We start from the raw sequence: 12,792 nt of genomic DNA, 5'->3' as shown, positions 1-12,792 counted from the left end.
GAGTGGTTAGGGGTGATCAGGAAGGCAGGTTAGTGGTTGGGGGGGTCAGGCAGGCAGACAGAGTGTTTAGGGGTGACCAGGCAGTCAGACAGGCAGGCAAGCGATTAGGAGCCAGCGGTCCTGGATTGCAAGAAGGATGTTGGACATCCTGATCGGCAGTTGGACATCCCCTGAGGGGTCCCAGATTGTGAGAGCGTGCAGGCCAGGCTGAGGGACACACCTCACATCCAATGAATTTTGTGCACCGGGCCTCTAGTATATATATAAAAGAAAAAAATATATATAAATTTTTCTCTTTCTTTAATCTATCTATTTATGTATTCATCTATTTTTGGAAAAGGAGTATAGAGAGCAGATAGGCCTGAGTTGGTGACTGAAACTAAGTAAACTATTAGTAGAAGAAGAGAACAAGTGAGGAGAGTAAAAACAAAAGCATAAAACAAAAAACAAAAAACTAATAAATAATCAAACAAGAACAACAAGAAAGAAAAGAAAAAAACTTGGCTAGCAAAGAAAGAGAAAAGAGAAGTGTGCATGGACTTGGAGCAGGGGAGAGGAAATTAGATATACGAGTAGGCCAACAGAGACTACTTTAATGGTAATGTGTCAATAAAGCAGATAAAGAAGATCGATGATTTTTTAAATTTTTATTTATTGAATTTTAGAGAGAGAGAAGGAGAGAGGGAGAACAAAAGAGGGAGAGAGAGGGAGAGAGAAACACTGATTTGTTGTTCCACTTATTTCTGCACTCGTTGGTTGTTTCTTGTCTGTACTCTGACTGGGGATCGAATCTGCAACCTTGGCATATCAGGACAATGCTGCAGTCAACTGAGCTACCCGGCCAGGGCAAGGAGATCAATTTTTAACAAGGAGTAAAAGAAAGGAGAGAGAAAAACTTAAAGCAGGAATAGGAGAAGAGAAACAAGATGAGAAAGGGAAAAGTGAGGAAAAAAGTGTTGGCATAAAAGGAAAAAATGAGTTAGAGTAAAATAATGATAAAAATAAAATGTAGAACACTAATCCAAAAAAATACAAAAATTAAAAGCTAAATAATAATAATAAATAATATAAAAATTAAATAAAATGAAAAAATTTTTAGTTTCTTATGTAAAAGATAAAAAATAAAAAAGTGAAGTAATGAAGTTTGTTAGCTTCAGCGGAGCTTCATTGTCCCATGAGGCTGGTTTAAGACCCCTCTCTATTGTTCTGCCTGTCACATGTCAGTTTCCTGTCAGGTAGTCAGCACAGTGTTGAAGTTCCCAGCGACGCACCGCTCCTCTGTGTCAGACGCCACAGCCTTGGTTTCAGCCAGGCGGGATCAATCTGCCCACTTTGTTTTTCTGCCCGCTTTCAGTTCTATTTACACAAGAGTCTATTTCTGACATGGCCCCTAGGTGGCGGTGTTTCTGTATTAGGTTCCGGGACCAAATGGCCCCTCAACCCAGTCCCTGAGGACTCCCTGGGGGTATTTCAAATCTTTGTTTCCCTGCTGAGCTCAAGGCTGGAGGACCCTGGTCTTCAGGAGAAAAATGTCTGTTCAGGGTTGGAGGGACAGACGGTCCCAGAGCTAGCTTCCTGATCATCTCTCCCTATTCTGCTCCCCAGTTTCCACAAAAACCACCTTCCCCTGCAGTCTTGGTGAGTGTTTTTATTTGAAAGATCCTATGCACTGGGTTTAGCAAAGAAAAACAAGGAAATTATAAAGACAGAGCAACCATGCCGCCCCGCGTCTTGCTCCCCCCCTTCACCCTCCCCCCACCCTCCAGCACTGTGCGGCCGGTGTAGAACTTCAGGCTGCCTTTCTGGGCGCAGCCTCCCAAAGCTGTGGGCTTAGATCTAGAGTCCCCGATGCCAGCAGCCCTGTGGACCCCCTTCCGCATTTGAGGGCTACACTGACCCCAAGGGACACGAATTTGGTTCAGCGCAGGCTCCCTCTGAGACTCTAGTCCTGGCTGTGCATGTGTCTCCCTCCAGCCCAGATCCCCGATCCCACCTCTCTCCAGGCAATCTCTGACCTTTCCGTCCATGGATCGCCTCACCAGCTGTGTTTAATTCGCCAGTTCCAGGTGGATGTTATTTGATTCAACTGTTTCTTCTATCTGCTCTGTGAGAAGGTGTAGGGCCTGTCCGCCTATTTGGCCGCCACCTTGTCCCCCACTGGACAGACTTCTTAGGTGCCCACGGCTGGGGAGGCTGGAGTCTCGGGTTCGCAGCCGAGGCAGCTGGTCCCTGGGCATTGTGGCCATAGGGCAGTGATGGCGAACTTTTTGAGCTCGGCGTGCCAGCATTTTGAAAAACCCTAACTTCACACAGAACTTAGAATACAGAACCAGGAGAGAACCAAGATGGCGGCATAGGTTAACGCCGGAGTTTGCTGCTTTGAACAACTACTTCAAAAGTGAAACCAAAAAACGGAAGGGACATCACCCAGAACCACAGGAACGCTGGCTGAGTGGAAGTCCTACAACTAGGAGGAAAGAGAAACGCATACGGACACTCAGAGGAGGCGCAGTGCTGAAGTCAAATTCTGAGGTGCGGAGTGCGCGGAGCGGGCTGGCGGCGGAGGGCGCGGTTGGCGTTTTCAATCGGGAGGGAGTCGCAGACTCTGAGCTCCAGATACGGGCGAGTCTTTAGGGACCCAGACTTAAACGGGAGCAGCGGGACTGTCTGGCTTCGGTCAGAGCGAGTGCAGCTTTCTCTCTGAGCTTTGCAGTGGGTGCTGGGACTCAGAGAGGCAGAGCCCCTGGGGACAGGACTGAGAGCCGCCATAACTGCTCTCTCCGGCCCACCCTGTTGATCCTGTGCGACCCGCCCAGCCCAAGCCCTGCACACAGGCATTTGCCAGATAGCCTCAGGCAAAGGCTAGATTAGCACCTCCCTAGAGGACAGAAGTTCTCTCACTGCTGACACAGCTGATTCTCATAGCCACTTGGCCTGGAGGTCAAACCCTCCCTGGAATTAGCTACAACAATCAAGATTTAACTATAAGACTGCGAACAAAGACCACTAGGGGGTGCACCAAGGAAGCATAACAAAATGCGGAGACAAAGAAACAGGACAAAATTGTCAATGGAAGATATAGAGTTCAGAACCACACTTTTAAGGTCTCTCAAGAACTGTTTAGAAGCCGCCGATAAACTTAATGAGATCTACAAGAAAACTAATAAGACCCTCGATCTTATATTGGGGAACCAACTAGAAATTAAGCATACACGGACTGAAATAACGAATATTATACAGACTCCCGACAGCAGACCAGAGGAGCGCAAGAATCAAGTCAATGATTTGAAATGCGAGGAAGCAAAAAACACCCAACCGGAAAAGCAAAATGAAAAAAGAATCCAAAAATTCGAGGATAGTGTAAGGAGCCTCTGGGACAGCTTCAAGCGTACCAACATCAGAATTATAGGGGTGCCAGAAGATGAGAGAGAGCAAGATATTGAAAACCTATTTGAAGAAATAATGACAGAAAACTTCCCCCACCTGGTGAAAGAAATGGACTTACAGGTCCAAGAAGCGCGGAGAACCCCAAACAAAAGGAATCCAAAGAGGACCACACCAAGACACATCATAATTAAAATGCCAAGAGCAAAAGATAAAGAGAGAATCTTAAAAACAGCAAGAGAAAGAAACTCAGTTACCTACAAGGGAATACCCATACGACTGTCAGCTGATTTCTCAACAGAAACTTTGCAGGCCAGAAGGGAGTGGCAAGAAATATTCAAAGTGATGAATACCAACAACCTACAACCAAGATTACTTTATCCAGCAAAGCTATCTTTCAGAATTGAAGGTCAGATAAAGAGCTTCACAGATAAGGAAAAGCTAAAGGAGTTCATCACCACCAAACCAGGATTATATGAAATGCTGAAAGGTATCCTTTAAGAAGAGGAAGAGGAAGAAAAAGGTAAAGATACAAATTATGAACAACAAATATGCATCTATCAACAAGTGAATCTAAGAATCAAGTGAATAAATAATCTGATGAACAGAATGTTGATTATAATAGAATCAGGGACATAGAAAGGGAATGGACTGACTATTCCTGGGGGGGAAAAGGGTGTGGGAGATGCGGGAAGAGACTGGACAAAAATCGTGCACATATGGATGAGGACAGTGGGTGGGGAGTGAGGGCGGAGGGTGGGACGGGAACTGGGAGGAGGGGAGTTATGGGGGGAAAAAAAGAGGAACAAATGTAATAATCTGAACAATAAAGATTTAATTAAAAAAAAAAAAAGAATACAGAACCAAGAGAGACAGAACCTAGGCACAGAACCTACACAGAACGTTCTCTAGAGACAGAAGAACTTCGCTGGAGAGAACATGGCAAAAGATCCTGGACAGAAACTGGCCTCAGAACCTAGAGACAGAACCTAGGGAGAGAACATGGCAAAAGATCCTGGACTGAACCTGACTACAGAAATTGGCAAGAGAACCTGACTAGAACCTAGTGACAGAACCTGGCTGGAGAACCTAGCAAGACAACATGGACACAGAACCTGGCTAGAGATCCTAAGCAGAACCTCTCTGGAGATCCAGACCAGAACTTGGCTGGAGATCCTGGCTGGAGATCCTTGCTAGGCTGCTGATCAACTAAACACTGTCTCCGTGCCCTTCCTTCTTCGCCGACTCCGTCCACACCTTTGGGGACCCCTGGACCTGCTGGGGTTGGACCCCGGCAACTGGTGGTAAAGGGGTGATAATAATAGACTGGCTAATATTTTATGAAATATGGAATTTATGAAATTGGCACGGAAGTGACAGTCAGACACTGTGAGGTTCGGAAAAGAGCCTTTAATGCAGCACTGCTGGTTCAGGGGACTCTAAGATCCAGATCTTGAATAGCCTGGACAATGAGATTTTCTCTATATATATTGAAGGAGTTAAAAAGAACAAAACAGGGCAGAGAAAGATTTATTGTGCTTAGCAGGTATCTTGTAGAAAGCTTGCAGCCTTAAGCACAGCATCACTCAGATAACCAGGAGACACCTGGCATGGGAGGAACTAAGGACGGACCAGACCTGTCTCCCACATTCTTTCACAAATGGAGTTAATTATCGGCTAGCAAGAGTGTGCAGTAGAAAGCAGGTTACTGGGACTAATTCAGATTGCTAGCCCCCCGAAAATGTCTCATTTTCCCTATTAAATGCTCAACCACTGAGCCATGCCAGCTGGGTGCACAGGTTACATTTTTGTTTTCTTGTTCCTTTATGTCCTTTATTACCCATAAAATTTCTGCTATTAGAAGGGGTAGGGAAGTGAGCCATCTCAATTTCTGACTGACCCTCCAGCTACCAGCAAATGTACATTCTCTTTTTTCACCTGTATTCTTGTGGCCTTACTACCCTGCACAAAGTGTTTATTATTGTATGTTAGCTATTAAGATAAAAAAAAGGCTTGCTTGAGTTGGAGTTATGCTCCTATAGAAGATATTGTAACATATTTAGGGGATCATCTAGAAAAATATTTGTGTTTCCAACTCTTGTCACACTTGAGATTAGCTACAATCTCCCATCATGATGCCAGTGGGAATTATAACTTCAATAAAAGTATTCCAACATTCAAAAAAAAAAAAAAAAAAAAAAAAAAAAGAAAAACCCTAACTTAACTCTGGGGCCGTGTCACATATAGAAATTTTTTGATATTTGCAACCATAGTAAAACAAAGATTTATATTTTTTATATTTATTGTATATATTTAAATGCCATTTAACAAAGAAAAATCAACCAAAAAAATGAGTTCACGTGTCACCTCTGACACGCGTGTCATAGGTTCGCCATCACTGCTGTAGGGTCTCGGGTGGTATCCGAGGTCTCCTCGGGTGAAGGTAAGTCTGGGTTTCTGACCACAGCCGCTCTCCCCTTCAAGATGGTGAGGTCTCTGTGGCAGAGCCGGCCACCCAGGAGAGATTTCAGCAGTAATAGAGGCTGCCCAGCCAGGGGAGCCTAGTCAACCAGTCCCTGACAGTCCTGTGGAATATAACTGTCCCTCACTCACACCTACACACACTCCCTGCATGTCCACGCACTCTCCTTTTGCTCTCTCACTCACTCAAACTATCTCCCTCGCTGCCGTCCTGTTGGCCTGCCATCTTGGACGCTCCTTGAGCATTTTTTAAAAATAGAAATAAATTCGGACCTCACACACGAAAAATTAAATAAAAATAAAGTGTACAACCTAATGGTTTGATGTACATTGTGAGAGCATTCCCTCACTAAGTTAATTAACACATGACTTGCATCTTTTGCCATGGCTGCCTGGCTTCAGTGGTTGGAGCATCGTCCCATACACCAAAAAGTTTTGGGTTTGATACTTGATCGAGGGCACATACCTAGGTTGCATGTTGGATCCCCAGTCGGGTGTGTATGAAAGGCAACTGATCGATGTTTCTATCACATCAATGTTTTTTTCCTCTCGCCCCCATCCTTTTTAAAATAAATTTAAAAAGAAAAAAGAAAAAAAACCTGCCTCTATCTTTTTTCCTTCATGAGGCTGGTTATAGGTTTGTCCATCTTGTTTATCTTTTACAAGAACCAGATCTTGGTTTTATTGATTTCATTTTATTTTTCAAGACTCTATTTCATTTATTTACACTCTGATCTTCATTATATATCCCTTTGTCTACTTACTTAGGGCTTTGTTTATTGTTCTTTGTCTAGCTCCTTTAGGTGTAATTTAGATGGCATATTTGAAATTTTTCTTGCTTCTGGAGGTTGGTCTATATTGCTGTGAATTTCCCTCTTAGGACTGCTTTTGGTGTGTTCCATAGATTTTGTGTTGTTGTGTTCTTATTTTCATTTTTCTCAAGGTTACCTACTATGTAGCATATTAGATGTTCGTGTTTTTATTTAATCATCATACCACCGGTGGGCTCATCCAGGGGACCCTGATCTGGGCTGGCCCTCGCATCGATCTCCAGCATTTTCTAGCAGGTTCTCTGGAAATCCCTGCAGCAGCCTCCAGAGACGTTCCCAGACTCCGACAGTGGCACTCGCCTGCTTCTGACAGAAAGAGTCTCCCTGATTGAGGGAAGCATCCAGGAGGCAGTGCGGAGAAGGGGTTCAAAGACCTGACATTGTGCTGCTAGGCTTGTGGAATCCACTGTTTCACCTTAATATTGTGGACATGAGCTGCAGCCGCCAGCCACGCTTCCTGCCTGTGACCCAGGGACAGTCAAGGACCGATGGCTGACAGCAACCAAGGATAGGGTTCAGTCCTGAAGGGGTTTTTGCAACCATTGCGACTAGGTCATTGGTCGCTGCTCTCCTCGGGCAGTCCCTCCATGTGACCTGCTCACTGCATAGCTCCGCCCTTCCAGGCCACAGAGCTCTGGACACAGAGCCCTGGACACAGAGCCCAGCAGGATTCAATGGTTGTGGGAAAAGTTCAATAAAATTCGAAACACGTGTTATGCAAAAAAAATCATACAACTCATCTCACAGATGGACATATTAAAGCTATTTCCTTATCGGCTAAATAAACGATTCTAAACCCCAAATGAACTATTAATATCTTAAATGCCTATAGTGTGGGGTATAATAAATATCAGCTTAATAAATGTATTTTTACTTTGGCATTCTAGCAAAGTGTTTGATACACACTAAGATTCTGTAAATGTTTGTTGAACTGAACTGGGATAAAATGCAATTCAAGTTTTATGAAAACCTTGAAGGTGTCCATTTAAACCAAGGTGCATTTTGAAGATTATGTTTGTTTTATATTTTTTTCACAGTGATATAAGGTAAAGGCAAAAGATTTATCATCCTTTATTCCTCCCCAGACCTCTAGAAGGAAGTAAACAGCAGTTATCAGTATTGGCAGCAAACTTGATGTCAACATTTCTCAAGAGAAAGTTCCACAAAGGAGTGAAAGAAGAGATAGTATCCTCAATGAGTAACTCCTTGTGAGGAACCTACTGCCCATTGGAAAATGCTTTATAAACCACAGGACAGTTTATAGTTGTGAGATAGTCTCATTACTTTGGCGACTACTAACTAGTACTCCTACCAGTACAATATGGTGCTGTGCTAGTGCTATCTACACTAATAAAAGAGAAACATGGTAATTGGCGAACGACCGCTACCCTTCCCATTGGCTAATCAGCGAGATATGCAAATTAACTGTCAGCCAAGATGGCGGCGGGCAGCCAGGCAGCTGAGAACAGGAGGCTTGGTTGCCCCAGTGATGGAGGAAGCCAAGGTTCCCCGTCTGCAGCTGCGGGGCTCTGAGCTCCTGAAGCAACAACTCCAAAAGATACAACGTTTCAATTATAGAAGCTAAAAGATGGCGGTTAATTTGCATACTCAGGCTCCAAGCAGAGCGAAGCCAAACAGCCCTGAAGCGGCAGGGCAGAGAGGCCTCAGGGACCCGGGATCAGCGGAGCCGACAGGCCTCAGGACCCTGGGATCAGGGGAGCCGAGAGGCCTCAGGACCCCGGGATCAGCCAGCCGAGAGGCCTCAGGGACCCGGGATCAGCGGAGCCGACAGGCCTCAGGACCCCGGGATCAGGGGAGCCGAGAGGCCTCAGGACCCCGGGATCAGCGGAGCCGACAGGCCTCAGGACCCCGGGATCAGCGGAGCCGAGAGGCCTCAGGACCCCGGGATCAGGGGAGCCGAGAGGCCTCAGGACCCTGGGATCAGCGGAGCCGAGAGGCCTCAGGACCCTGGGAACAGGGGAGCCGAGAGGCCTCAGGACCCTGGGGTCAGCCAGCCGAGAGGCCTCAGGACCCTGGGATCAGCGGAGCCGAGAGGCCTCAGGACCCTGGGATCAGCGGAGCCGAGAGGCCTCAGGACCCTGGGAACAGGGGAGCCGAGAGGCCTCAGGACCCTGGGGTCAGCCAGCCGAGAGGCCTCAGGACCCCGGGATCAGCGGAGCCGAGAGGCCTCAGGACCCCGGGATCAGCGGAGCTGAGAGGCCCCAGCCCCGTTTATCAGCGGAGCTGAGAGGCCTCCGGGCCCCGTGATCAGCGGAGCCGAGAGGCCTCCCAGCCCTGGGATCAGCAGAGCCGAGAGGCCTCCCGGCCCCAGTTATCAGCGGAGCCGAGAGGCCTCCCAGCCCTGGGATCAGCAGAGCCGAGAGGCCTCCCGGCCCCAGTTATCAGCGTGACAGGGGGCAGCGACCAAACCCCTGATCGCCCTGCAGGCTCTGTGTGTGACAGGGGGGAGCTCCCCAACCCCCTAATGGGCCCTGCTCTGTGTGTGACAGGGTACGGAGCCCCAACCCCCCTGATGGGCCCTGCTCTGTGCGTGACAGGGGGTGGCGCCGCAACCTCCCCATCGACCCTGCCTTGAGTGTGACAGGGGGCGGTGCCCCAACTCCCCAATTGGCCGTGCTCTGAGCCCGACCAGGGGCTACACCTAGGGATTGGGCCTGCCCTCTGCCACCCGGGAGCAGGCCTAAGCCAGCAGGTCATTATCTCCCGAGGGGTCCCAGACTGCGAGAGGGCACAGGCCGGGCTGGGGGACCCTCCCTTCCCCCCGAGTGCACAAATTTTTGTGTACCGGGCCTCTAGTCCTATCTAATAATAGACAAATATGGCAATTAACCATATCTCTGCTATGCTTCCCATTGGCTAATCAGGGTGATATGCAAATTAACTGCCAACCAAGATGGCAGCCAGCAGCCATGCAGCTGAAGCAAACATGAGGCTTGGTTGCCCTGGCGATGGAGCAAGTCAAGGTTCCCTGCCTGCCGCGGCCCAGCTCTGAGCTCCGAATGCAACAATGTTGCAATTATAGAAGCTAAACAAACCCCAGATACCTGCTTTCAGCCAGCAGGCCTTGGAGCTGGAGCCGCAAAAAAGTTTCAATAACAAAAGGTAAATAAATCCCAGAATAAAAAAAAAAAAAGAGAGAGACTGGGAGCTTCAGTTGCAGGCTTGGCCTTCCTGAAAACAGCCCTCAGCCCCTCATCCAGACTGGCCAGGCACCCCAGTGGGGACCCCCACCCTGAAGGGGGTGCGGGCAGCCTGAAAACAGCCATCAGCCCCTCACCCAGGCTGGCCAGGCACCCAAGCGGGACCCCCACCCTGATTCGGGACACCCTTCGGAGCAAACCAGCCAGCCCCCACCTGTGCACCAGGCCTCTATCCTATATAGTAAAAGGGTAATATGCAAACTGACCCTAACAGCAGAATGACTGGTCACTATGACACACACTGACCACCAGGGGGCAGACGCTCAATGCAGGAGCTGGCCACTGGTGGTCAGTGCGCTCCCACAGGAGGAGCTCTGCTCAGCCACAAGCCAGGCTGCCGGCTGCCAGTACAGCGGTGGTGGTGGGAGCCTCTCCCGCCTCCTCAGCAGCACTAAGGATGTCAGAGTGCAGCTTAGGTCTGCTCCCCGCTGGCAAGTGGACATCCCCCGAGGGCTGCCGGGCTGCCAGAGGGATGTCTCATTGCCAGCTTAGACCCAATCCCCCGGGGAGCAGGCCTAAGCCAGCAGGTGGTCATCCTCCGAGGGGTCCCAGACTGTGAGAGGGCACAGGCCGGACTGAGGGATCCCCCTGCCCCAAGTGCACAAATTTTTGTGCACCAGGCCTCTAGTAAAAGTATAAAAATACATATATTCTGGAAATTAAAGTCTATTTTAGTAGGAATCTGATATGCTTTATATCAGATAAAACTCATTAGGAACATAACATTAACAATATTAGGCTTGTGAACTCTGTAATAATTAGCATGAAGAACCAGAGACCTCTCCTAAGAAGAAATAGAGACAGATTAAAAAAAAAAAAAAAAGGTTTAGGATGCCCTGGCTGGTGTTGCTCATTGGCTCATGCACTGAAGGTCATGGATTTGATGTCCAGTCAGGGGCATGTACCTGGGTTGTAGCTTCCCTCCCCAGCCAGTCAGGGTGCCTACGGGAGGCAACCAATCAATGTGTCTCTCACATCGATGTGTCTTTTTTTTTCTCTCTTTCCCCCTCCCTTCCTCCCTCCCTTCCACTCTCTAAAAATCAATGAAGAAAAGAATAGGTTTTAGGATGATTCTAAAGAAGAGCTAAGGGAAGCGAGGATCACCTATGGATTGTTTTTACAGTAATCTTTTTTTAGGAGGTGAGAGGGAAAAAGCAGGGCTGGGGAAGTCCTGGTAAGAAAGAAACAGTAAAAAAATAAAATTAAAACCCATGTAAATATTCACAATAGCCAAAGGGTAGAAGCAACCCAAGTATCCATTAATCGATAAATGGATAAATAAGATGTGGTATTTGTATATGTACATTGAAATATTATTCAGCCTTGAAAAGGCAGGAAATTCTGATGTATGCTACAACTTGGATGAACTTAAGGACATTGTGATAAGTAAAATAAGCCAGACACAAACGGACCAAAACTGTATGATTTCACTTATATGAGGTACCTGTGTAGTTAAATTAATAGGGATAAATAGAATGTCGGTGAACAGCACTGGGCAGAAATGGGGAGTTAGTATTGAATGGATATGAAGTTTCAATTTGGGAAGATAAAATTCTGAAGATGGATAGGGGTGATCGTTGCACAACAATAAGAACGTACTTAATGCCACTAAACTGCACACTTGAAAATGGCTAAAATGGGAAATTTTATGTGATGTATATTTTGGCCACAATTTAAAAAATGAAAGTAAAAAACTGAAAAAAAGAAAAAGATCTAGAGATCGCTTATTATAAGGGAGGGTTTGTGTGGCTGTGGCCATGTCCTGTTAGAAAAATTGTCATAGATTCTGTTAGGATCATTATAGCCTGACTACCCGCAGTGTTGAGATGCTGACTCAGGGTCTTGTTTCCCTAGAAAATACGAAGTTAAGATAAATGTGGAATGCTGGCCGAAGACTTTTTATCTGAATCTCTGCCCCTGGGTTGGCAATAGAAGCAGCTTCTCTGTGTCCAAGTGGCCTACATGGCTCAGCTTCTTTCAATAAGAGGTGTTCTGTTCTCACTGAAATAACAGCAAACAGCAGTTTCTCATTGTCTAGGATGTTAAAGAGCAAGCTTCCTTGGCCCTGTACACTTGATGTTAATTAACAAAAGCAGTTTTTATGGTTTCACAACAGTTTAAAAAAACACAACGAAGTCTCTTAGAGTGGCGTAGCTTTGAGATAAATTCCGTTAAGGAAAAGAGAAAGAAGCGATTGAGTCCACTGTGGGACGAGGCTGCTTTCAGATTCCAGGGCTCCATTTTCTTGAGTCTGTCCTCTCGCTTCTTCACACGGGTTTGATTTGTTAATTTGATGCATCCATTGCTCTGCTTTGGGGCATTACTATTTAAGATGACTAATCTAATGATATTACACACAAAAAAACCAGTAAACTGTAAATCTTACATTATAATGCCATTCACCTAAAAGTAGGCTACAAATGAATAAAAAGCTATAGCAAAACAATGTGACTCATCAGGCAATGCGGTTCCAACTAGACACATTCTGCTTAATGAAAGTCTTCACACTGTAATCTGTGCACACAATTTGATGACCCTTCAAAGAGAGTTTCTCTGAGCCTGGGCTGGTGGTGGGTTGGGTACAACCAAGGAGTTAAAGGTGAAATCCACTCTATTGTTACAGTCTCATAAGGCAACAAAGTTTCTCTCTCACCAAGCCAGCTCACCAGGTAGGAACCACTATGGGAAGGATCACAAGCTCTGTAATTAGTGGCAATACGACTTTCAGGAGAATATATAGAGGATACATACAATTCTAGGCTGAATCCCATGCTTGTGACAAAGTTGCACTCTGCACAGAATTTTGCTACTGAATAGCCAGCATTGAAGAGACTTGAAAGGGCCTGTTGGTGGCCATCTTTACTTGTGGAAATGAT

Source organism: Myotis myotis, unplaced genomic scaffold, assembly GCF_014108235.1.
Source record: "Myotis myotis isolate mMyoMyo1 unplaced genomic scaffold, mMyoMyo1.p scaffold_m19_p_10, whole genome shotgun sequence".
In the NCBI taxonomy this organism is placed as follows: Eukaryota; Metazoa; Chordata; class Mammalia; order Chiroptera; family Vespertilionidae; genus Myotis; species Myotis myotis.
Note: the sequence above shows the minus strand (reverse complement) of the source record.